This window comes from Anolis sagrei, chromosome 4 (genome assembly GCF_037176765.1).
Source record: "Anolis sagrei isolate rAnoSag1 chromosome 4, rAnoSag1.mat, whole genome shotgun sequence".
Taxonomy (NCBI): Eukaryota; Metazoa; Chordata; class Lepidosauria; order Squamata; family Dactyloidae; genus Anolis; species Anolis sagrei.
In genome coordinates, this window is record NC_090024.1 from 162,935,529 (window position 1) to 162,961,336 (window position 25,808).

General features: G+C 39.5%; 1 protein-coding gene across 2 annotated transcripts in view; it reads left to right on the forward strand.

Annotated features, from left to right (window-relative positions):
• The window catches only part of NEGR1 (neuronal growth regulator 1), a 624,711-nt gene that overhangs the window by 131,336 nt on the left and 467,567 nt on the right, over positions 1-25,808 (forward strand). The window lies entirely within an intron of this gene.

Below are 25,808 nucleotides of genomic sequence, written 5' to 3' on the forward strand. Positions count from 1 at the left end.
ACACAGTTTTTTAAAAAATCAGTATAGTATGTCTCCTGTATTAGCAATAGATACGTTTTTGAATTTACTGTTGAAACAGAAATATCAATTAATCTTACTGAAATGAATGGACTCTATCAAGTTACCAAAGAGTCACCCTGGAAGACCTATACAATTCCTAGAGTGATCGTCTTTCTGATGGAAACTCTCGGGCTCTGTTCACTGCCTTCTTAGAGAGGCATTATTGGTATCATCCAGAATTATCTGCCTATGTGGTTGCTGTTTTTCATATTTAACCCTATTTATAGTTTAGTTATAGAAAACCTCATATGTGTTAATAATGCAGAAGCTCATCTGTTCTTTTCTTAACCTGCCCCAAAGTTCCAAAGATTTGGGGAAAAAAATTGTGGTCATCATCATCATTTGATACATCACGCTCACTGTAAACTTGTCTCCATTCTACTCAAAGTCTCAATTCTATGCAAATTTAACTCTCTCTTTGTTGGCAGAAAGGAGAGAAGCATTAGGCACTAGATAAATTTATGGGTTGGATTAGTTTTTTTAAAAGTCAATAGCAGCCAAACTAGGTAGTTTGACCTATTTGGTTAGCAAGGCTGCACCCTCAGAACAAAGCTTATCTTCAAGTTATATGCAATCTTCTTCTTCCAGTGCAGAGTTCTACTGATGAGAGATTAAATTTAGTATAAAACATGAAAATATATAACATGTGTAATTTTTATCTGCAAAATATGTAATACATTATTCTGAATGATTGAAAGAGAGAGAGAGAGAGCAGTTTACAGGCAGGATTTTAGCCCCAATTTCCTTGTATGATTATTGACTGGAAACCAGTGTAAAATATGACAGTCACTTTAGCTATTGTATTTTATGACTCACTGAACACAATTACTCAAATCCGAGGATTCCTGGCAAACTATGAAAATTAGAAAAACTCAGAAATAAAAGAACAAATGACTTTGGATGTCCTGCACATGCATCCCCCCAAAATAATGTACTCAGGGGGAAACACATCTACAGTATCTCCAGGCACAGTGCAGTTTGATGGGTAAAGGTAAAGGTTTTCCCCTGACATAGTCGAGTCGTGTCCAACTCTGGGGTGTGGTGCTCATCTCCATTTCTAAGCTGAAGAGCCGGCATTGTCCATAGATACCTCCAAGGGCATGTGGCCGGCATGACTGCATGGAGTGCTGTTACCTTCCTGCCGGACCAGTACATATTGATCTACTCACATTTGCATGCTTTCGAACTGCTAGGTTGACAGAAGCTGGGGCTGACAGCTGAAGCTCACGCTGCTCCCCAGATTCGAACCTGCGACCTTTCAGTCAGCAAGCTCAGCAGCTCAGTGCTTTAACCCACTGTGCCACGGGGGCTCCCTGGTGTTTAATATCCAGGTCAAAATCCTATTTAATCACCAATGGAGCATAAAGCTCTGGATTATGCTGGTTGTGCAGGATGAGGGGTGCTTCCTGGCACAACTCTTATTTCCTAGGTCATTGATAGGCTGTGAAGATATGTCCAAATGCTGTCTGGAGAAGGAGGAGAATTCTTTGCCTTGTAAAAGATGCTCTTCCTTCTCTGTCTGCATAATATTATTAGGTACGTTCTATGCCGAATCAGTAGCTAGAAGTGAAGGAACAGAACTGGACCAGCTATTTTTGTACAACTAGGAATAAGGTATTATGCAAAGAGGTGCAGGATATTTCTCAAGGAAATTATATTGCCGTAATCCTCAATTTTGTCAGCACACATCACCAGGAAGCTTTTGGCTGTGGAATAGAATGTACACATTTGCTGCTTCAATATATTGATCACCCTTTGTTATTGTAGCCATGTTGTGTCTTTTTAAGATTCATTTTAAATGCATCTCTCAACATTCAATATCAAAATTCTACAGCTTGCTGAACAACAGATTTACTGCATGTAAATGTCCCTAAATATAGGATTAGACTGGATAACTTATTATCAACCATCCACACTGTCAACTGCAACATAAAAATGGATTTTTGAGTAGATAAAATGTTCGGTAATCATAATTAAGAGTGGGAGTTTTAATAGATTCTGTTGTAGCAGGCATACAAGATACTATAAAATTGGTTTTGAATGTCTGAGGATGGTCTGAACAGTACAGAAAGATCTTACCACTGGAAAAAAAACTAAGCTGTGCAGGCAGTTAATAGAAAGTGGCACAATTGGATATCAGGCCACACCTATCAATGTTTCTATGATGTCCTTTTAAAATGTCTACATAATTTTCCTGTTTATTAATCAATTTTCAGATCTAAAAACACAAAACCAGAGAAAGTGCTGGGACAGTTCCTTTGGACCATAAATCAAAATAAAATCAAACTCCCAGATTCATATATGGTCTGGAATATTATATCCCCATAAGATCCCTTGAGACATTGTGAGGGCAGACTTTTGAACAAAAGTATTTCATGAGTGCTTCAGCTGCCAACAGTTGACCAAACAGCCAAGAGTACAAGTCCAACAAATTCCTCTCTTGCCTTGCAGACAATTTCATGGTCCAGAAGGTAGAAGAGGCAACAAATGCGGAGGACTTGATCGATGCAGTTGAAGTGATCGAATCCTTAGGGGAAAGTGACCATGTGCTCCTGCAATTTGAGGTACAAAGGAAGGCCGAAACTAAGACAAGTCAAACCCACATTTTGGACTTTAGGAGAGCTGATTTCCAAAAAATGAAGGAAACACTGAGCAGCATTCAGTGGACACAGAGACTAAAAGGCAAGACATTACAGATGGATGGGAATTTCTCAAGAGTGAAATACTCAAGGCGCAATTGCAAACCATGCCAACAAAGAGAAAAAATAGGACAAGTGCAAAGAAGCCAGAATGGATGTCCAAAGAACTTCTAACTGTGCTAAAAAAAAAAGAGAGAGAGACATGTACAGGAAGTGGAAAAAGGGAGAAATAACCAAAGAAGAATTCAAACAAATAGCCAACACCTGTAGGGAAAAGGTCCGCAAGGCTAAAGCACAAAACGAGCTCAGGCTTGCCAGGGACATTAAAAACAATAAAAAAGGCTTCTTTTCTTATGTCAGTAGAAAAAGGAAAAACAAGGAGGCGATAGGGCCTCTTCGAGGAGAAGATGGGGCAATGCTGACAGGGGGTAGGGAAAAGGCAGAACTACTTAATGCCTTCTTTGCCTCGGTCTTCTCACAAAAAGAAAGTCATCTTCAACCTCAGCAAGATGGAGTGGATGAGGGATTAGAGGACATCCAACCCCAAATTAGGAAACAAGTCATCTTGGAATACCTGGCCACTCTAAATGAGTTCAAGTTCCCAGGGCGAGATCAACTATACCCAAGAGTACTGAAGGAACTAGCGGAAGTCATTTCCGAACCATTGGCAATCATCTTTAAGAGTTCTTGGAGAACGGGAGAAGTTCCAGCAGATTGGAGGAGGGCCAATGTGGTCTCAATCTTCAAGAAGGGAAAAAAGGATGACTCAAACAATTACCATTCGGTCTGCCTCACGTTGATACCAGGCAAGATTCTGGAAAAGATTGTGAAGGAAGTGGTCTGCAAACACTTAGAAACAAATGCGGTCATCGGTAATAGTCAACATGGATTTATCAAAAACAAGTCATGCCAGACTAATCTGATCTCTTTTTCGATAGAGTTACAAGCTGGGTAGATGCGGGGAATGCCGTGGATGTAGCGTACCTGGATTTCAGTAAGACCTTCGACAAGGTCCCCCATGACATTCTGGCAAGGAAACTAGTCCAATGTGGGCTAGGCAAAACTACGGTGAGGTGGATCTGTAATTGGTTAAATGGACGAACCCAGAGGGTGCTCACCAATGCTTCCTCTTCATCCTGGAAAGAAGTGACAAGTGGAGTGCTGCAGGGTTCCGTCCTGGGCCCGGTGCTGTTCAACATCTTTATTAATGACTTAAATGAAGGGCTAGAAGGCATGATCATCAAGTTTGCAGACGACACCAAATTGGGAGGGATAGCCAATACTCCAGAGGACAGGAGCAGGATTCAAAACGATCTTGACAGATTAGAGAGATGGGCCAAAACTAACAAAATGAAGTTCAACAGTGACAAATGCAAGATACTCAACTTAGGCAGAAAAAATGAAATGCAAAGATACAGAATGGGGGACAGTGCCTGGCTCAAGAGCAGTACGTGTGAAAAAGATCTTGGAGTCCTCGTGGACAACAAGTTAATAGGCCTGGGTAACAACGGAAAAATTTGTTTCTAAAATCGATTCGTTTTTTGGGGGTTTTTGCGTTTCTTTATTTAAAATAATTACAAAATTTTCCTTTTAAAAAGTTCGATATTTACGAAATTTCGTAAATGGTAAAAAATTAACGAATCGATTTCCGAAACAATAACGAATCAATTCGTTAATGGCAGACGCGACCGCGAAATACGCTAAAAAACCTCCAAAAACTTCTGAAGCTTCCCTCTCCCTCTGTTCTTGACTGTTGGTGTGATATTATAATTTTTTTTCACTAATTAAACCATAAAACTGGCCCAGACATGCGGAAATAATAACGAAACGACCTCAGAACAATAACGAAACGAATACAATAACGAAATACGAAGCATTTACAAAACGTATTTAAAAATTCAGTTTTTTTAATAATTGCTCCAGAATGGTTCGTTATCGTTTTGTAATTGGAAAAATTAACGAATTATTAACGAATTACGAATTAACGAAACGAAACCAAGTTAAACATGAGCCAACAATGTGATGTGGAAGTAAAAAAAAATCCAATGGGATTTTGGCCTGCATCAATAGGAGCATAGTGTCTAGATCTAGGGAAGTAATGCTGCCCCTCTATTCAGCTTTGGTTAGACCACACCTGGAATATTGTGTCCAGTTCTGGGCACCATAATTCAAGAGAGATATTGACAAGCTGGAATGTGTCCAGAGGAGGGCAACTAAAATGATCAAGGGTCTGGAGAACAAGCCCTATGAGGAGCGGCTTAAGGAGCTGGGCATGTTTAACCTGAAGAAGGGAAGGCTGAGAGGAGATATGATAGCCATGTATAAATATGTGAGAGGAAGTCACAGGGAGGAGGGAGCAAGCTTGTTTTCTGCTTCCCTGGAGACTAGGACACGAAACAATGGCTTCAAATGGCTTCAAACTACAAGAAAGGAGATTCCATCTGAACATGAGGAAGAGCTTTCTGACTGTGAGAGCCGTTCAGCAGTGGAACTCTCTGCCCCAGAGTGTGGTGGAGGCTCCTTCTTTGGAAGCTTTTAAACAGTGGCTGGATGGCCATCTGTCAGGGGTGATTTGAATGTAATATTCCTGCTTCTTGGCAGGGGGTTGGACTGAATGGCCCATGAGGTCTCTTCCAACTCTTTGATTCTATGATTCTATATCATATCACTTCCAGGAGTATTTCTGGCCCCAGAGCAGATGCCAATCTGTATAGCATCATCTTGAAAAAGAAAGGTGAAAAAAGAAAAACAGACCATCTCTTGGGAACTGTTCTTTAAAAAATATTCTCAGGTCACTTAAAGGAGAAATGAAATGGAGCAAATGTAGAATGTTTGTTAAAGGGAAGAGAATGACATCAATTCATCTCCAAATTCCTCCTTTCTCTTTCTCTCTCCCCCTCTCTCTCATATGCATACACACACAAATATTTAATGGGTACTTTCTTTGATGCCAAGAACACAAGAAAGTAGTATTTTTCCATTTTTGCACCACTTATGTATCAAACTAAGGTGCCCTGTCCCCACATATAAAAAGTAATGAGTAACATGTTTATTGAAAAATATAGACTATGCATAAAACCTTTAGCCACAATCTCATAGCTACACTTCAACACTCCATTTGAACCTTACTCATTGGTAAGAGAAGGCTGGTCACTACAGGAACTCATGCTCTTCATCAACTTCTTCATTGTTTTAGCAGAATTTGAAGGTGTGAGCTTCTAGCATTACTACAAAACAATAAGGAACACCGTGACAAGATATGTTGAGGAGAAAGGGGTTTATCCTGATACTCCAAGAGGGGTACTGTTCACTGAGTCTTTAAAGCCAACCACCATTTCACCAAGCCCCAAACAAAATCTTGTGATGCCAGCACCATTGCAAGGCTGGAGAGATTCTCATGCCTGATATCAGAACAGTGCAACACAAGCTTTCATATCTCAGTATTCTTTGGACCAGATCTGACAGGTGGATAAAGAAGCAAAAAGGGCAGGATGGGGATGGCATTCCTAGGGATGCAGAGGGCCCTTGACTCCCTGACCCTTACACATGTCACACAGATTGGCAGATATGAAAACCCCTACCCACATGTTTACTGAACCTAGGTGACTTTGCAGCATCACTTGTGCATTCATTAGAATGATCTTCAAACTAAGAGGCCCTATATTCACCCTTCTCCCAACCTTACTTTGTCTATGCAGTGTCTGTCTGCAGAAGATAATGACTTTTGATGGTTATCATTCCAGGCATATGAAACCTTCCCAATTGTATTGGAGAAGTCTGTGTTGATTATCATGGACATTGCTGATCTCATGTGACATTTGTTATTTTAATAATGCCTTTATCCAAACAACTGAAAGTTAATTCTTTCTTATGCATTTATAACAATTATCCTCGGGGAACCTCTGCAGCATTATCACATTTCTTAAGTTTCCTAGAATAACAAAAAAGCAGAAGTGGAAAAGAAAACTGAGTGATAGAAATATATTAGTAAAGTTTGCATTGATATCTTGACTGAGTTGGAAGGAAATGGATGCCAAATGAGTTAGAAATAATGGTCCACACAATGCTGGTATCAATCTTTTAAATCTGAAATTATTGACCAACAGAAGAGATAATGAGACCACGCAAAACATGTTGGTCAAAATAAGGGCAACTTTGTTAATGTTACCCATTTAATTGTTTCTTGCTTTGCTTTGTTATTGTGATGTTATGTTCTTTATTGTATTGTGTTTTGAGGCTTCGGCCTGTGTAAGCCGCATCGAGTCCTCCGGGAGATGCTAGCGGGGTACAAATAAAGTTAATAATAATAATAATAATAATAATAATAATAATAATAATAATAAGCAAAACCTAACTGGGAGAGCGGGGAGAAGCCAGGGGCGGTGACCTAGACATTTTACCCAATTTCCCTGGGCAAGATCATTATAGTCCCTGAAATGAAACCAATGTAAAAAAATGGGTTGCTCCTAGGCAAACTATTAAACTGGAAGGTTGAGCAAATGTATCAATCCTCAAGCTGGTGAGGGTGAAGACTGAGAAACCGAACCCAAGGACAGCAACCTCCCCCCCCCCCCCCACCGCAACTGCATGATACTGAGAGGCAGTTCCAGATTGTGTGAGGTGGTGTTGTTTGAATTTTATTCCACCCCCCCCCCCCCAAAAAAAAACCCTGCCAATGAAAGCCTATTCAAGGTACCAACCCTTGTCAATTGTCATGTCCCCTATGGCAGTGTAGAGCAGATGGAAAAAATCCTACCTGGCCGTAAAACAACCAGCATATTTATACTGTAAAATGAGGTGTAATAAAATTACAAAATATGTTGTGTCTTAAATGTTCTTTATGTCTTTGAAGTTGTTTTTAATATTTAAACACATTTTAATTTTTAACATTAAAGTATGTTTAGATTCATTTCTAATTTGAGCCCCTCCAGTATGATACAAGTAACTTGCTTAGATTTTGTGACTAGGTTTTAAAGGTTTTGTTTGATTGCTTTTAATATGCTTGTTTGTGGTCTGGAGAGGGCAGTATTGAGGATGGTGTCAGGGCAGAGGTCTCTAATAGTTGTGTGCTTTTCTTGGAGGAAAATCCTCCTCTGTAAAAGCAGTTAGTGATCTGAGAGTGTCACCCAATGATCTCACTAATACTATATAATTAAACCAGAAATTTTTATTTAAGCAGTTTTGTTGCCAGAGAGATCAATAGAATCTCAGTGTCTTGGGCTCCAATTCTGCACACAAATTCAGGGAGGAAATCCCATTGAATTTTGGGGTGCTCACTTTTGAATAGTCACCTACATTGGCACCAATATTTAACATTCTTGCAGCACAGTAGGCTGTTTCAGGCACCAAAAGCTGTGATTTTTTTTTTTGCAGACTCCACTAAATGTAGTCTTATATTATAGCATGCTGTACAGTTGATTCTTTCCTGTCCCCCCATAGCCCCATATATTACCCATTTTCCTTGTGTATTTTTTGTGTGTAATTTTGTTTTTACAAGAAATGAAAATGTGTCACAATAACTCTATTAAATTTTGCCCCGGGGGTTACTTTTGCTTAACCAGTGTAACATATTGTAACCAAAAAGTATGTCTCTTGCCATTTTTGAATGAGTTATGATGTAGCAGAGTGAAGTGATGCACTCTGACTGCAAGTAGGCTAGCCCTGTGTGAAGGAAATTTAACTTTCTTTTATGTGTATCCTTAGGGATCAGGAAAAGCTTCCTTGTACTAGAACTGTATATTTTATTTTACTTTATTCTATATTGTGCAAATTTTCTGGATCTGTATATTTGGGTGGAACATACTTACACAGATAGAAACACTCCTGCTAATATGGGAGTATTTTTGTACCATCGTAAGTTTTCTTACAGTGAGAAAATACCCTATAATCCAAATAATCACTGCAATTTTATCTTTGTATCTGATGATAGTGGTCCAATGCATGCCTGCTCAGATAAGTTGACACCGTTCTAAGCTTCAGGAGATCTGAAGTATGTTGTTTCCAGATCATCTGGCATAAGAATTTTTTATTTATTGTGGCCTTAAGAGCAAAGGCAGTGTTCAGGCTTCCAAAGAAGGAGGAATTGAGGTTTTTCAAAGAACTCACCAAGATTTTCTCTGTTACAGTAAGTAGCAACCTAAAGGCACAACAGGTTATGTCAGCTGGGTTAGAAATGCTTCATCTCTTTAGCACTTCCATAGATACCAGAAATGCAACAGGGTCCCTTTTATGGGAGAGATTCAATAAAATGAACAATGCATGATAATCATGATTTCAAATAGCTTACTTTGCTGAATTGATTAATGTCAGATAACACAGCCAAACAGAAGTGATGATACTGGACAAGATAAACTAATGATTTGATCATGTGTTGCAGTTTCTTAATGTTACACATATAATTATTTATAAATATTTAGTTGTTAAACTTTATTCAACTTTATTGAATGTTTAAACTGTGTCGTGTTATATATTTATTATGATGTTGCCAGTTTTATAATTTTTGCTGCTTTGAGTCCCAATTGGGAGAAAAGTAGGATAAATAAATAAATAATACTTGTATTGTCGAAGGCTTTCATGGCTGGAATCACTAGGTTCTTGTGGGTTTTTTCGGGCTATAGAGCCATGTTCTAGAGGCATTTCTCCTGACGTTTCGCTTGCATCTATGGCAAGCTTCCTCAGAGGTTGTGAGGTCTGTTGGAAGTAGGAAAAATGGGTTTATATATCTGTGGAATTGCTGGGGTGGGGCAAGGAGCTCTTCCCTGCTGCCGTTAGGTGTGAATGTTTAGCTGATCACCTTCATTAGCATTTGAAGGCCTGCCTGCGCCTGGGAAAATCTGTTGCTGGGAGGTGTTAATCTGTGCCTGGTTTTTTCCTCTCTGTTGTTTAGCTGTTATAATTTTAGAGTTTTTTAATACTGGTAGCCAGATTTTGTTCATTTTCATGGTCTCTTCCTTTCTGTTGAAATTGTCCACATGCCTGTGGATTTCAATGGCTTCTCTGTGTAGTCTGACATGGTGGTTGTTGGTGTGGTCCAGCATTTCTGTGTTCTCAAATAATATGCTGTGTCCAGGCTGGTTCATCAGGTGCTCTGCTATAGCTGACTTCTCTGGTTGAAGTAGTCTGCAGTGCCTTTCATGTTCCTTGATGCGTGTCTGGGCGCTGCGTTTGGTGGTCCCTATGTAGACTTGTCCACAGCTGCATGGTATACGGTAGACTCCTGCAGAGGTGAGAGGATCCCTCTTGTCCTTTGCTGAACATAGCATTTGTTGGATTTTCTTGGTGGGTTTGTAGATTGTTTGTATGTTGTGTTTCCTCATCAGCTTCCCTATGCGATCAGTGGTTCCCTTGATGTATGGCAGGAACACTTTCCCTCTGGGTGGATTTTCAGGATCTTTCTAGAAGAGTTAGCTGTTGTTTTCCATGTAGTCAGTATTTATTAAACAATATACCAAGTGCTGCACATTACTGCTGTAATCCTCAAAGTTTTAAATAGAACTTTTCCTTTTTAAAAGGCCCGAGTACCTTATTTAGATTTTACTCCTATTTACCCTTGATTGCATCATTTCATTGCTCTCCTATGGCCGAAATGGGCATGACTTTGACTATATTAAACCAATTCATCCTCACTAAATCTCTTGAATTGTCTTTATTGCAATGAGCCATACATACAAAGAAGGCATTTTAGATAAGTGGTCAATGACATTTTCCCATTTCTGCTGTTTGGATCACCGCTCATTGAAATTGAACCTTAGTGCTTGAGCACACCTGTGCTTTTCACTGTGATAGTCATAGCAAAGGGAAGTAGGCTATAAAATTCTCCTGGACAAAGATGCTTTACATCATCTCTGTCTTTGATTCCCTCCCAGTGGGAGTGTTAACAATATAATTTGCAAAAGATTGGCTTTATTTGGGAATCCTGACCACTGGTTCATTCCTCATTACCTTTCAAATCACTATCACTTCTGTGTTCTTTGCTTTGATTTGTAACTGGTCATTTGCTAGTTGAACTCATTGCTTGGTTTGGAATTTGTCCTTAAAATTCCTTTAGGAGACTTACACTATCATTAGCTAAAATCATAATTTCTTTGACTGAAATTAATTTAATGGCATGGAACATTGGTGACATCTATTGGAGCTTGACTCAAGTAAAATTATTTAGTAATTTAGTAATTTTCATTTGTTTACTGTAGAATAGGGCTTCTTAATTTTTTTCCACTCGCAACCTCTTTTCAAAATTTAGTTAAATTGATGGATATGGAGAGCCAACTTTTCCACAGAAATAAAAATTACTGCATGTCTAAGTTCCAAGTACATCCAAACCAAACCCCTTTGCTATAGATGATATATAAGGAAAGTAGGGTATTAACACACCAAATACAAATGTATCAAGATTGGAACATGCCAATAAGAGTTTCACATGTCTTCAATTATTTATTTATTTATTTATTTATTTACGACATTTATATGCCGCCCTTCTCACCCCAAAGGGGACTCAGAGCAGCTTACAAGGTATATATACATACAATATGTTATTAACATACTACAATATCAGTTTTAAATATTGCTATATTGCACTATATCAATTATACTGTAATATTATTAGTAATATTACATGTAATATAAATATATAATTATAATATCATATTATTATTACTAGTATTATATTGCATTACATTACAATATTATAAATATTATATGTATATGCAATATATTATATATTATATTATAACATATTATTAGAATAGCACAGGAGACAAGGTGGAACTGTCCCCTGGCCTCCCCTCTCTTCAGTTGGTGCTGGGGGGAGGGGTCCCCAACGGATGGCAAATGCATTAACAATATCTGTTTTGCTGTGTTGAAAAGCAAAAAGCTGTCTATCTCATTTTTCTTTTAAAAAATCTGTATAGAAATTATGTTTGAAGTGCAGACACATTGGTCTTATCATAGTTTGCACATGAGTTCTTACACATCATACAACACATGTTGGTTTTAGTTTGGAAAGTTATTCTGCATACAGTATGCTCTCAGTGGGCTGTTTCAAACTGGACCTGATCCTGTTGTCCACACTGCCCCAAAGCCAAAGGGATACTCTGGAATTTCAAGCAATTGCAGGAGCCCCCACCCAGCAACCTTTATATTAGTAAAGAGAAAAAGAGATCAACTAGGTTGAGTATATGATATTTACCAGAAGTAGAGAAAGGTCATGGGAGCCAGCACAGAATGAGTCTGGGTTTTAATGCCAGTGTTAGATGAGCCCTAGATTCATAGAAAATGATTTTCCAACCTGCTACCCCACACAAATCTGAATCAGGAGTTCCCACTACCCCACTGTCCACATGAGGCACCACAGTCATCACCATTTCCCTGTGTCACCACCATCACTGCTCCCAGTCAGTTGCAGAGCTCCACCTGAGCCCCTGGTTGTCACTGGCTCCTTGCTCCATTCGCAGCAGAGGCACCCGCATAACCAGGAAAGAGGAGGAAGCCAATCAACACAGAGTGCATTAGTGGGCTAATGCATTCCTGACCGATCTGGGCTGTTTGGTTTTTATCAGCTGTCTCAACAGTTTTGTGAGGGTGTGTGTAACCACTTCTGGGGCTCATCTGGATTTACCAGCCAGTATAGACATGGCATTACACAATAATTTATATATTTGACTAATTAAGTATTAATGATGAACATCTGTAGATCAAATTGTTTGTGTTTTGATTGTAATAAATGGTTGTTTTGGAAAACTGTAGCAAAAGATCTGAAATGTTGAAATAAAAAACATAGGCAATTGATCTAAGTTTGGGACAGCAAAAAGAAAGATCATAAGCAACATAGAGAACTAAGGAGAGGACAAAACTAGTGTCACCTCATTTCAAGGAGAAAACTGACAGAGTTTGTAATTGCAGTGACTCTAATGCAGCCACCAAAGAAACTGCCCATGTCAAGGTCATTTCTGTTTTGCTGGGTTGTCAGGTTTCAATTCATCCTCCATTGAGGTAGAATCTGACACCAGGACTGTCAACAGTAATTTCACAGCAGCCTCTTGACCACTGTTGTAGTATTTTATCTCATAATGATTCTCTGAAGTCATGTATTGTCTTGCTAGAATGACTTTTCATAGTTTGGTTCAACCTAGCAAATGATAGATATGCTGCTTGAGCAATTTTTATTTTATTTTATTTGAGAAGCCAGTTTTACACTCAAGGTCATTTAAGGCTTCACTTCTACAAATATTTTCTTAGGGCTTTTGTGTTGACACCACAACTATCAATTTCCTCTCTGTTAAACAAACCCTGTACCTTATATCTATTGGAGATGCTTCCAAACTATATAAGCATTATTAAATTTTAAATTTTCATGTCCATTATTTCAGTAATATAAACATCTTTGTCCATCTAGCTGAAGTTATGAGGTAAAGAGCTCAAAACAGGAAATTCCAATCTTACTATTGTAATTATTTCAGCATTGCATTTTTGGGACATTATTACTATAATGCTTTGTAATTTTAACAGAGTCTCGGTAAAAATGTAATACAAGCAATTCAATAAGTGCTATAAGGATGATAATGTATCACCATCCATTTTGGCTTTTATCTCCCAGGTCATTTAAATATCCTTTTTATGGTTAATTCATTCCAATGAAAGTCCACATACTCCTTACCTAAAACTATTGCTTATTGATCTTTATGGCAAGTTTTTTTTCTTAATGCTTCCCCCAGTAAAGCATTTTCAGACGTTTGTTTCTTGATAATGATCATAGGGATATTAAGAGTCAATAAACATTAAGGTAAACCTCCCTCTAAACAAATCTTGCTGAGATAGGAATATCTTGGGGTCATCAGAAGCAAGAAATTACTTGAATGCATACAAAAATGGCAATCATTAACTGTCTTTATCATAATTATTTATAAGTGCTTGCATTTACATTTTCATTATGCATGTGCAAGTACAAAAGGCTATCAAATAAAGGGTTTCAGGAAGTGGAGACTTTGTTCCAGTTCATGATATTGAGGCGCATCTGAAACCAACATGATCATTCAGTGACTTAAAAAGAGTTTAGAGTTTAATGGCAGATATGGCCATAAGTGGTTGCCACCTATGATGTAAAATCTTCTGATGAGAAATCTCTGTCTTTATAATGGCACATTTCTCTGAATCCATCCCTTGTTCATTGAAAAAGATTCTTTTCTAATTGTTGTTCCTTCAGAGCCAACAAAAAAGGATTAGGTTTCATTTGGATTCCCCCCCCTAAAATGTCCTCCAACGTCTTATGGATCTGAACCCAATATTTCTTCACCTTGTCACAAGATAGTACACATGTTTCTCAATTAGTATACTGCCCAAATCCCATGATAGGTTACAAGTTTACCTGAGGTATCCAAGTGATGCCTCAGGTAAACCTGGATTAATCTGGGGGAAACTGGGATTTGACACCTGCAAAAATCTGGACCTTAATCTAAGGTCTGGATCTCTGCAGGTGTTAGGACTGTGGGGATTAACTCCTGAGATTGTTTCTGCAGTCTCGAGGGGCAATCCACACAGCCATCCTGGTTCTTTGGGCTTCTGGATCATGAAGGAGTCAGATGGCATCCCTCCCCCCTTTGAGGCCCCCAGTTTCCTCTCAAAAGCTTTGCATCAAGAAGTATTGGGGAGACGCCTCCACGCAACTCCTGACGTGCATCAGGAGAGCTCTGTAGAGGGGCCTGGGCTGCTGTCAGACCCCTCAGGCAAATTTTTGAGGAGAAAATGGGGGACTGGAGGGGGACTGGAAGCTATCCTATGTCTAGCCACTTCCTCACCCCCCCCCCCCCCCCCGGGAATCCTGTAGTTGTGGGAGGAACTGGGTTAAATTAATCAGTTCTTTCCAAGATTTCAGGCTGTGTAGAAATGCCCTATGTCAGAATTATCTCATACATGATTACAGATGCCAGATTTTTATACACACAGAAATGTATATAACATAACAATGCACAAAGATGGGAAAATAAGACATTGCTGAGATTGACACATTGACAATATTGATGAAAGATACGTTTTTTGGCATTTTTTTTAAAAAAAGGATTGAGATTTGATGATTGCTGTTTTTAGATAACATTGGGGAATGTATCAGTTTTGGGTTTCGAGGATTAATAGTGTTACATTTGATGTAGAAGTGCAAAAAAGATACTAATTTAGAGGAAGTTTGGAAATTATATCTGGAAAGTGGGAAGTAATGTATTTTTTGTTTTTTGTTTTCTTTTAGCTTAGTTATGTACGGTCATTGTTGCTTTTTTCTTGTAACTTGTGTATGTCAATTTTGATCTCAGTTTTTATGTTTCTCCTTTTGTACAATTTGAATGTATATATAAGAATATTTGTGTACACAGAGAGAGAGAGAGAAAGAGAGAGAGGGTGAGAGAGAGAGAAATGTACATGCTTTATTTTCATAATGTGTATTTTTTGGACTACTGCCTTTGTGTCTTCTTCAAGAGTCACTATAATTGATGTCCCAACATGAATATTAGTTGGGGCAAACAAGAGCTGTTTTATTGACAAGAACTTTCCAATTTGGACCAAGCTATACCATGCCTGGAAGAAGCAAGGAGGCAGAGCAGCCTGATGCAAGATCAGCCACAATAATCTGTCAACCCTTAACTACCTCCTCGGCCTTCCCTAGGGCAAAGTACCTGGCCCCAGACATAGCTTAGTAACTGGTTTGCTTAATATATAATCTAGGGTCAGGTTCACCCTTCAGAGAAAAAGCCATTTATATTTAAAGGCTGTCCAAAATACATTGAGATCAGTTAAAGTGGGCTCCAGGCTGTTCAAAACACATTGAGCTTCAAATGGAGAGATGGATTCAGGATTATGCACCTGTTTCTGGGGAGTGGTACCTGAGAGCCTCGTCATGTTGGGAATTAATGTTAATTTAAGATGAAGTGCCCTATTACAGCATTCAGGCCCTGATATAGTACCTTCACTGTCTTTGTTGATTCCAAAGTCAAGATGTACAGCATAGAATCCCAAAATTTTTAATTACTTCATCCTCTGATTACATATATAAATTAAACAGCATGATCAATAGAATGGAATATTTGTAAAACTGCATATTAATAGCCAGAGGACTGAACACAGATTAATGACCAAGGAGTTGAACACAAACCAGAAGATAGGAGCAGAACAGTGTTTTTCACTTTTGACTTGCAAACCTCTACAATAAAATGTGTTTTGTTCTTACTGATGAAAATATATTTCTGCATGTTTTTCAGCTATATAGTAATTACCAGAATGGCTTCTTGTCTGATTCAGTGCATATGTTCTTGTGTGCATCACTCCCATCTACTCGCATTTAAGTTTTTTCATGGGCGGTCACTTGGGAATTCATTGATAACATTTCTTCAATGCATGTATGTACACTAGAGTAAAAATTATTTGAAACTTGCAGGATCTGAACTGAATGTCAACACTTTCCAGGAATTCAGGTCATCCAAATGAATATCATACTTCTGTTATTCTAGCCACTTCCAGTGCAGGATGAATGTGTCTCAAAGCTCTCCATGTGAATCATCAGTAGTTATCCATTGCCATCAGTACAATTTGACATGCATCTCCCGGGGGCTTCAGTTGGCGTTGCACATTAGGATTTTGGTGAATTTCATTTGGATTATCTACTAAGACTGAAATGCCATATTAAGAGTAGCCAGTCATTGTGTACCACCACTGAGCTAAATTTCCAAGGAGAAGGAGCATGTAGGAGAGGGAAAATATAGCTCATTTTATCTATGCTGCTTTTGTTCTCCACCCACTTTTTTCCCAAGTCACCTCCCAGAATTATGTTTCATAACAGTCTATCAGTTTCACTTTCATCTATATTCTCAAAAGCTTTCCATTAAATTCATGAAGAAATTTGTGGTTTTTTGACAGTTCTGTTTAGGAAAAGTACCTAATTTCTCAGATCTTCATACAGTGAATATTTTATAGGGGGAAAGATGAATAAACAATACTTGGTTCCTCATTTCTTCCGAGGGGATCTCTAACTGTATCTATACTGCCCTAATCCCAAATTATCTGCTTTGAATTGGGTTATATGAGTCTACACTGCCAGATCATTTGGGATAAGCAGATAACCTGTGATCAGATCCTGGGATATAGGGCAGTGTAGAAGGGGCCTCTGTTAAGGGGAATAATTGAAATGAATGGGATCAAACGGAAAACATACAAGATAGACAACCACCAATTTAGTCTAAGTTAGAAGATTCCCAAAGTTTAGAGGGCAACTCTGGTCTCCAAGCAGCAGGAGTCAAAACCGTTCATCTTCTGCACTTCCAGACCTGAAACCAAAAAGAAGCATTTGGCGGCAATGAACTAAGGGGCTATCTGCTGAATTTAGTACCAGAGGCTTCCCTTAATAATACATATACACATCATGCTATAAGAAAGTATATCTGTTCATAAAAGGGCAGGAGACTGAAAATAGACTATACAGAGAACCAGTTTTAATAATAGAAGCCAGGCAGAAAATAAAGATAACTAGATACACTTTTTATTATGCAAGCTCCTGCATGGAGTGAAAGCTAATTAGCTTCACTCTATATAGACACTGTATAGACCCACTTCCCATGTCAAAACACAGAACCCTTGGTAGTATACTCTTGAGGCTGAAGCTTTGTGATTTTCCTGCTTCTTGACAGGGGGGTTGGACTGGATGGCCGACAAGGTCTCTTCTAACTCAATGATTCTACTATTCTAAGTAAAAGATAGTGTCACTGTGAAGTCCCAACGGGGATATAATGAAAAGAGTATACAATTTAAATTCATTTTGTAACAAAATCCTATAGAAGCTCAAGTAGAGCAAGTTAACCAGTCAATAACCATAGGCCCAAGCATTCTTATATCTTACTGTACATGTTGGTTCTTAGCAGAACTCAGAAAAACTTGTACTGTCTTTAATGGGAAGACCTCTTCTTAACCTTGAGAAACTGAAAACAAGAGATAGCACAGGTGTTTGAGAGCATTACATGGTTTCAGGCTGTGACAAAATGGATTTCACAGGAGGACACAGAGAAGGAACTTCATTTCTTGACAGCCTCCACTGGATCTAGAGAGGGGGAAAGGATGCTTTGGACCAAATCCATTATCGGAAAGCAATGCCAATGCTATTTTTTAAAAAAAAAAAAAAAATCTACATTTCCCCCATTGCATCTTTTTATTGAAAAGCCAACTGTCAATTTTATTGATTTATTTTATTGATGACATACATCCAATAAATTAATGACAAGTTTCTGTTCTTTGTCACTTTATTGGTTTTTGTGTATCAATCCCACTTCATATTTACGAAAGAAAAAAACAAAAACCAGCAACTATTATTTCTATTAGGAAACAAAGTGTTTCTGTACAAGATTTATAAATCGATCTCTTACAATAGGAATTGTTCTTAGAATAAAGTTGTTCTTTATAAACAAAATATAACAGTAGCACCACTAGCTGAGTGATTTCTGCACATAAGAGGAAATGGGGGAAAATACTAGAATACAGAATGATAATTTAAATATTTTCCAGGTTCTATTCTTTTTTTAAAAAAAGCATGTTGTTGCAGTAAAAATCTTCCGTTAAAGGTTTTTGAAAAGGTTTTACATACAGACCCTCAGGCATTTACAGAAATCAATTTAATATAAAATCTCCTTGAACAACTACAAGTATAAAAGAAACTAAGTGGGTTGAAAAGTGGATATCACTTCATGGCAGTTATAATATTTCTTACTGTGAGCATTGATAGGATAGTGCTTGACAAGGATTACAGGGCTCAAACAGTATAATAATGTTTGTTCACGTTAATGTGGAGGAAACATGTATCACCACTATTTGTTGGAGGAAAAGACACAGGAAAAAACATCCTCACAGAAGTTACAAGAACTGCTTGCACTATAAGCTCATACCCTATGATATTTCAGAGAGGAAAACAGGACACGTGGTCAAAATGGCATAAGTTATTAATGAGGAAGGACACATAAGCTAAGAGATATTCCAGTGGTTTGCTTTTGCCTATGCCAGAAGTGTCCAGTCTTTGTTCTTCCAGGTGTTTTGGACTTCCACTCCCAGAATTGCTGAGCATAGATCAAGCTGGCCATGGCTTCTAGGTGATCGAGTCCCAAACACCAGAAGGATCAAAGATTGGAGACCACTGGCCTAAGCATATGAGAAGGGCAACACTCTTCTCTTCTCCCCATTACTGCATTAATTGAGTGCAATCCACCTTTGCCAAAATAAGTCAAGGACAAAAGAGGAGGAAGAGGAAGGAGAGACAATTAAAAGGTAGCTCAAAAAGTGAGGTTGATGGAAGTGTAACAGGGATTGTTGCTGCCAATTGAACAGTTGGATGATATGTAAGTGAGGCCTCCTCCCACAGTTAATACCACTGGATTTGAGATCACAATGTCATTTTGGTGTAATCTGTTGATGAAATTGCAGAAGCAGCAGTTTTAGTTTTCAAGGATGTTAAAAGGGTAACAAAAATAGTCTATAAGGCTTTACACAGAAAGAAGAGGAGATTCTGAAGGTGGTGTGACGTTAGGCAGATGAAGGTGTGTATTCAGTTCAGTAAAATACATTATTGCTGTTTTTTAAAAAAATTCTCCTCTGTTTGGTCTGTTTTTCCTCTATAACATTGTTGATGCTTCTGTTACATTTATGTCTTCATTTGAGTATTTATACACACACACACACACACACACATATACACAGCATATAATTTTTATTTATAGCTTGCCTCTCCTCATGACTCGAGGCGGGTTACAGCATTGCTAAAACACACATTCACCTAAAATTGTTCTTTAAAATACACATGTTAAAATGTATTTCCACAAAATACATATCAAAATACATAAAACAGAGATTAAAGGTAAGATGCAAGTTTAACTTTCATCATTAAAACTGTCTGGGTACATATACTTACTATTTATTTATTTACTTACTTACTGTATTTGTATACCGCCTTTCTCAGCCTATCGGCGACTCAACAAAACAGTATACATAATATCATAATACAATTTAAAACATTAAAATTACATAAACCACAACAGTAATAAAACAACATCTTTGGCATCTCCATATTGTCAAGCATTGTCCAATTCCATCGTCAATCGTCACTTTCCTGTATCAGTTGCCTGTATTTGTGAACGCCTGCTCAAATAGCCACGTTTTGACTTGCTTCCGAAACGTTAAGAGAGAGGGGGCAGATCTGATCTCTCTAGGGAGGGCATTCCATAGCCGGGGGGCCACCACTGAGAAGGCCCTGCCTCTCGTCCCCACCAAACGTACCTGTGACAAAGGCGAGGCCAAGAGCAGGGCCTCCCCGGATGATCTTAAGGTCCTAGATGGTTCATAAGGGGAGATACGTTAGGACAGGTAAGTTGGGCCAGAACTGTTTAGGGCATTATAGGCTAAAGCCAGCACTTTGAATTGTGTCCGGTAGCAAACTGGCAGCCAGTGGAGCTGGCGCAACAAGGGAGTTGTATGCTCCCTGAGAGCCGCTCCAGTTAGCAATCTGACTGCTGTCCGCTGGACCAGTTGAAGCTTCCGGACAGTTTTCAAAGGCAACCCCACGTAGAGAGTGTTGCAGTAGTCTATACGGAATGTAACAAGAGCGTTACTACATATACCCATGCACATACACAATATAAAATTGTTTTCCAGGCATGTTTAAACACATGCTGATGTCTTTTCTCAGAATTCATGCTTAGAAGTCTATCTTTTATACATCAGTCTGCATTGTAGTGTTTAGAGAGGTATAAAAACCAGTCAAAATACAGGAGGGCATGAAATGCAACTGACGTGTTCATCCAAGAAGTACAGAGCACATCATTTTATATAGGTGTTCAAAATTATGAAATTCCTCAACCATCTCTATATGTATTTAGGATTAGTTCCTGTATCATAAACTAGCATAAGGGGTTATTAAGTAGGCTAAATAGGAAATGCTGGCATTTGAAAATAAGTTTGAACATTGTGAGGAAGGAGACATCAGAAAATCCATCGGGGAGGCAATTTCAGACATAAAGGACATCACGGAAGAAAATCCTATGTTGCATGAAGGAGGAAAAAAATTCTGGACACATCAGGCAGGTCGCATTCTACACAGCCTTTTGCTTCTTGCTGGCATTAATCCATAAATATTTTTCTTACCATTGCCTACTGTTAAACCAAGGGATGGGGAACCATCTCCCCAAAGAGGACTCGGAGCGGCTTACATGAGGCCAAGCCCAGTGATACATTACAGTAACAAAAAAATATAAACAACAAAATAACATCACAATAAAATAAATAAACCAATCAAGTAAAATAAACAGTACAAAATAACATAATGGAAAATAAAACACCATGGGCAGGCCAAATACATGACATAAAATGATAAAACTCTGGATGAGATAACAATGAAAAGGTACGTTTGTGGAAGAGGAGCTCGTAGGGGCATGAAGAGTGGAATTAGACTTTCAATAAAGTGGGTGAAAGTGCAATATGAGGGAAACAGTGTAGGTGAAACAACAGGACTGGAATATATGGTCACTCTCCAAAGGCACATTGGAAAAGCCAAGTCTTTAGATCTTTCTTATAGGCTGCTAGGGTGGGGACTTGCATAATCTCACCAGGTAGCGAGTTCCATAGCCAGGGGATCACGGTGGAGAAGGCTCTCTCCATCATTCCCACAAGTCATGTGTAACACCAGGGAGGGAGGACACCAGTTTGTGTAAAGAAGCATGCACCTATGTGCTGTCCTCTGTCAAAGCTTTAATAGCTAACTTGCTATGAGTGTTATAAAGCAGAAGCCTCTTGGCTTGGAAATCACAGGCTGGAGTCTCTCTTGTATGAAACAAAGTATCAACGTTTATTCAAACATTCCAAGCTCCAAACGATTGTGGTTACAATTACTATTTTTGTTGCAAACTTGAGTTTCAGTCACATATATTATACATGTTGCACTTTCCTGAAATAGGCTTTCAATGTTTCTCATTTATCAAGATGGTATTTGCTTTACACATACAAGACTAAAATTACTTTCCGATTCAAGCACCACTGGCTTTTCTTTAGGTTCTCAAAACTTGTACTCTATTTGACTAGCGGCTTACTTTTCTAACAGGATTTATTAACTACCATTCATGAACAGGAGTCCCTAACTCTCTGTCCTTCACAAACTGCAATCCCTACTCAACTAACTCTCTTTTTAAAATTCTCTCTCTAACTCCCCTCCTTTTTGAACTTAACTCCGCCCCTTTAGAATGTTCGGCCCTGCTCTTCCCAACTGTCATTTTGTCTCCCAACCTTTTGAAATCCTGGGGCTATGCTAATCTACATATGACCAATCAGCCTCCATATGCAAATAAATCCGGTCCCTCTGTTGCTATCCTCTCTTGTCTCTAATCTTCCTTATCTGCCCCCTGCAAACATAGATCTATGCATTAAAATTTCATATAGAGTAACAAATTCGCTACATACGCCCCTTCCCTATAAAAATATTGCTGGAGATGAGTGTTTTTAACCTCATCGAAAGCAATATTGTTAACTTATACCTTATCTAACAATCCTATATTCAATTCACATTTAAAACCATATATTTAAATACTTACATTTTTATCATATACCACATGAAAACATTCTTTAATAATGATACTATACAGTTACTCTACCAATACAATTTTATATAAACATACATATTATATATCTTAACAGCATATATCACTAATATACATTACCAATAGTCATCTTCTTGCACCCGGTTATTCTTCTGTCTCCTGTTCCTCATCCTTTCCTGGAATTCTAGAGAGCGCATCCGCCACAATGTTTTCTTTTCCCTTAATATGTCTTACATCAAACTGATAATCTTGCAGCATTAGGCTCCACCTTATCAGTTTGCTATTGGCGTTTTTTACCTGATTCAACCACCTCAGTGGAGAATGGTCTGTATATATTAGGAACTCTCTTCCCCAAAGATAAGGTCTCAATTTGTCAATAGCCCAAATTATGGCTAAACACTCCCTCTCAATCACAGCTAAATGTTGCTCTCGCTCCAATAACTTTCTACTTAGATATAATATAGGTCTTAGGTCTCCATTTATATCTACTTGACTCAACACTACTTGTGAAGCCCGAGGATGTGGACAAGATACTTGGAGGAATGAGGCCCACCACGTCCATCCTAGACCCCTGCCCATCCTGGCTTCTGAAGGAGGCCAGAGGGGGATTGGCTGAGTGGGTAACGGTGGTGGTTAATGCCTCCCTTCGGGAAGGCAAGATTCCAGCGAGCCTAAAACAGGCTATTATAAAACCGCTGTTGAAGAAACCATCACTGGACCCCACCAAATTCGACAACTTTCGGCGTGTTTCCAATCTTCCCTTCTTGGGCAAAGTCATGGAAAGCGTGGTGGCCTCACAACTCAAGGTATTCTTGAGAGACACGGATTATCTGGATTCGGCACAGTCTGGTTTCAGACCGGGACATGGTACCGAGACGGTCTTGGTCGCCTTAGTGGATGATCTGCGCCGGGAGCTAGACAGGGGGAGTGTGTCCCTGTTGGTGCTCCTGGACCTCTCAGCGGCCTTCGATACCGTCAACCACGGTATTCTTCTGGGGCGCCTTGCAGAGATGGGTCTTGGGGGCACTGCTTTGCAGTGGCTCCAGTCATTTCTGGAGGGCCGTACCCAGAAGGTGTTATTGGGGGACTCCTGTTCAACACCACAGCCTTTGACCTGCGGGGTTCCTCAGGGCTCTATACTGTCCCCCATGCTGTTTAACATCTACATGAAGCCGCTGGGTGAGATCATCCGGAGTTTCGGGGTGCGGTGTCATCTGTACGCAGATGACGTCCAACTCTGTCACTCCTTCCCACCTGCTACTAAGGAGGCTGTCGAAGTCCTGAACCGGTGCCTGGCCGCTGTAATGGTCTGGATGAGGGCGAACAAACTGAAATTAAATCCAGACAAGACAGAGGTACTCCTGGTCAGTCACAAGGCCGAGCAGGGTATAGGGTTACAGCCTGTGCTGGACGGGGTCACACTCCCCTTGAAGGCGCAGGTTCGCAGCTTGGGTGTGACCCTGGACTCATCGCTGAGCCTGGATCCCCAGGTTTCAGCGGTGACCAGGGGAGCATTTGCACAGCTTAGGCTCGTGCGCCAGCTGCGCCCGTACCTTGGGAAGTCTGACTTGGCCACGGTGGTACACGCTTTGGTCACATCCCGCCTCGACTACTGCAACGCTCTCTACGTGGGGCTGCCCTTGAAGACGGCCCGGAAGCTTCAGCTAGTCCAGCGCGCGGCAGCCATGTTGTTAACAGGAGCAGGACGCAGGGAGCGTACTACGCCCTTGTTGTCCCAGCTCCACTGGCTGCCGATTTGCTACCGGGCCCAATTTAAGGTGCTGGTGTTATCCTACAAAGCCCTAAACGGTTCCGGCCCAAAATACCTTGCGGACCGCATCTCGGCCTACGAGCCCACGAGGACCTTGAGATCATCTGGGGAGGCCCTTCTCTCGGTCCCGCCTGCCTCACAGGCACGCCTGGCGGGGACGAGAGAGCGGGCCTTCTCGGTGGTGGCCCCCCGGCTATGGAACTCCCTCCCTGCTGAAATTAGACAGGCGCCCTCCCTTATGGCCTTTCGTAAGGGCCTGAAAACATGGCTTTTCGAGATGGCCTTCAACTGAGTGCTATGTGATTGGAAATGACGACCGGAATGGACTATGACTATGAGATTGATTATGACCCCATGATAAGACGAAGCGGATTTTTAGTATAATTAGATGTTATGTATTAGTAGAACGTTGTTTTGTTGTCATGACTTAGTGTAAATTGTCTTTTCTATGTTTTTGTACACCGCCACGAGTCGCCCTAGGGCTGAGAGCGGCGGTTAATAAGTGCAAGTAATAAATAAATAAATAAACACCGCTCCTAGTCCTATCCTTGATGCATCTGTGGTGAGTATGAACTGTTTATCAAACTCAGGTACCTTTAATATGGGTTCATTTACCAATGCATTCTTTAACTCATCATAGGCTTTTTGACACCCTTCATTCCATTTAATTATATTAGGTTTGTCTTTTTGTAGACACTCAAATAAAGGAGAAGCGATATCGCTAAAATTAGGAATAAACTTCCTATAAAAGCCTACCACTCCTACAAATGCTCTAATTTCTTTTTTAGTTCTAGGCCTTGCCCAATTCCTAATAGTTTCTACTTTGTTCCATTCAGGTATTATTTCTCCACTACCAACTACATGTCCTAAATATTTAACCTTTGTTTTTGCTAATTGGCATTTTGCAGCTTTTACTGTTAACCCAGTTTCTTTAATTCTTTGTAACACTTTAGAAATATGTCCTAAGTGCATTTCCTAATCGGTACTGTAAATTGCAATGTCATCAATATAAGCCTGAGCAAACTCTCTTAAACCTACCAACATTTTGTCAATTAATCTTTGGAAACTCGCTGCGCTATTTTTTAATCCAAAAGGTAAACGTGTGAACTCATGTAATCCCTCTTTTGTCATGAAAGCCGTTTTACACTGATTCTTAGGATCCATCCCCACTTGCCAATATCCTTTGGTTTTTTATAAGTTACAGGGATTTCTGCTACCGAGGTCTTGAATGCTGGCCCATAGATTCCTTTTAATAGATATTTCTTACCAGGCACTATCTGCTCCTGACTCTCCTCACGTTCTTGTGCTCCCTCCTCTACCACCTCTTCTTCAGTTCCAGCTTTCTTGCCCTTGGGAGGAGCCATTTTCTCTTACTTGTATTCTTTATGAGGTAATTTTGCCTCTTTCTGATGCACTGGACCAGATATATTCTACTTATCCCTCAGCTTTCTGAGGCACTAGATTAGATGTATTCTACGCATCCCGCAGCTGCCTACAATTATGTAACACCAGGGAGGGAGGACACCAGTTTGTGTAAAGAAGCATGCACCTATGTGCAGTCCTCTGTCAAAGCTTTAATAGCTAACTTGCTATGAGTGTTATAAAGCAGAAGCCTCTTGGCTTGGAAATCACAGGCTGGAGTCTCTCTTGTATGAAACAAAGTATCAACGTTTATTCAAACATTCCAAGCTCCAAACGATTGTGGTTACAATTACTATTTTTGTTGCAAACTTGAGTTTCAGT